The following is a 2139-nucleotide window of genomic DNA, read 5'->3' on the forward strand; positions in this document are numbered from 1 at the left end:
CAACTGCCCAGCCAAACCACTAGTGAATTCCTCCTGCATGCACAGAAACCATGAGAGAGAACACATGATTTTTTAAGACATTGTTTCTGAGTGATTTGTTTATACATCATTAGATTACCAAAATAACAACGTTACTTTTGCCATTCTGAACTGTGAAAAGTATCTAGTTTTAACTTATATTTCCCTGTTTACTTGTGAGGTTAAACAGTTTTTAAATATTCATTGGCCATTTTTATTTTGTACTTAAATTTTCTATGTATATGTATTATATATAATTATATGTTAATATGCTTACAATATGTAAAATTGAGTATATAAGCACATTCATACCTTTTTCTATTGGATGGGTTCTTTGTTTTGATAGTCATATTTAATATCCAACTCTTTTTTTTTTTTTTTTTCTTTGAGACGGAGTCTTGCTCTATCTCCCAGCCTGGAGTGCAGTGGCGCGATCTCGGCTCACTGCAAGCTCCACCTCCTGGGTTCACGCCATTCTCCTGCCTCAGCCTCCTGAGCAGCTGGGACTACAGCACCCGCCACCACGCCTGGCTAATTTTTTTTTTTTTTGTATTTTTAGTAGAGACGCGGTTTCACCGTATTAGCCAGGATGGTCTCGATCTCCTGACCTCGTGATCCGCCCGCCTCGGCCTCCCAAAATGCTGAGATTGCAGGCTCGAGCCACCATGCCCAGCCAATATCCAACTCTTTATGATTGCTTTTCTTCACATCAGCTTGCACTTGATGATTGTATTATCTTCTCTATCTCTTGAGATTACTAATAGAACTATTCTAGAAGTCTCTTGTTACTGAAATATTTCTATTTTCTCTTGAATTGTATCACACCTTGGTTCTCTTTTATGTTTTCCTTAAATGTTTGATCCACTATATTTATAATTAAGGACTAAACTGATAATAACAGGGAACTGGCCTGGGTTTTCTCACTGATGACATGTTTTTTTGCCAGACCCTTCCCTTGGGTGGGAGGGCTGACAGTGGGACAGTGTAAGTGCTGAGCGTGGCATGCCAACCATGAGCTTTACCATGGAGTTCCTGGGCATCAGTTACGCAGACCTTCAGACCTTCACTCCCTGCTCAGTACTTAGGTTCATTTGTTTTGGTGATTTTCTTTTTTTCCTTCTTTCTTATATAAAGCATACACACAATTCCAAAGTCAAAACTGTGTATCAAAGTGCAGAAGTTTTGTCTCCAACTCTGTTTTCTGTGTTTCCTTCTTCCACCCACCCCACCCTCATGGGTAACCACATTTATTAGCTTGGATTTATTCTTCTATCTTTCCCATTTTGAAAATAAAAGCAAAAAGCATTTCTTTTCCTTTCCATCACTGTAGGCACTATTCTATACTCAGACACTGTTTTGCACTTTGCCTTTTTTTACTTAGTATTTCATGGAAATCATGCTACCTCAGTATTTTAAGAGCTTCCTCATTCTTTGTACAGCTGTGTAATATTTCTTTCAATATATGATAATTCACATTTTGACTTATCTCCAGGTTTTTTAACATTTAAAAGTTAGTAGATTAACATAAAATCTGGATTTTTTTGGCTAATAGTGAAAAATTGGATCATGTAACAACACTGTGGTTTATAATTCCTGTATGGAAGCAGTTGGCTTAGCCTGACTATACCCATGCCCCCTTTAAAACAGGACCAGCATAGGACCTGTACTTCCTGTTCACCAGAAACCCCACATCCCTGTCTCTGGCTCCTGTGCTGAAGCCTAGCGTCAGTCACCATTTACCCCAAGACTTACACCAGTGTTCCTAGAGAAATACTCCTCTATTCCCTTGTCTACCAAGGTTATAACATCCAAGATGGACTAAATTGGTTGAATGATTTTATTTACACATTGATTCATTCATTTTCACCTGTAATCACTTTACTCATGAAAGTTACCTGCCTGTATATGTTAGAGTTTGTGACTGCCTCTAAAGGAATGTACTGTGTTGTATATATTTTAGTCAAGCTTAACATAATTGTTTTATATTACAAATTCTTAAGATGATTTGACATGTTGATTAGGGAGGTTGTCTTTGAATTGGTAGAAACTTAGACTCCATCAATAAGCTACATATATTGTAGTAATCATTACTCTTATCAAATACAAAATATAGGAGACTCA

The sequence above is a fragment of the Piliocolobus tephrosceles genome, chromosome 2 (assembly GCF_002776525.5).
Source record: "Piliocolobus tephrosceles isolate RC106 chromosome 2, ASM277652v3, whole genome shotgun sequence".
In the NCBI taxonomy this organism is placed as follows: Eukaryota; Metazoa; Chordata; class Mammalia; order Primates; family Cercopithecidae; genus Piliocolobus; species Piliocolobus tephrosceles.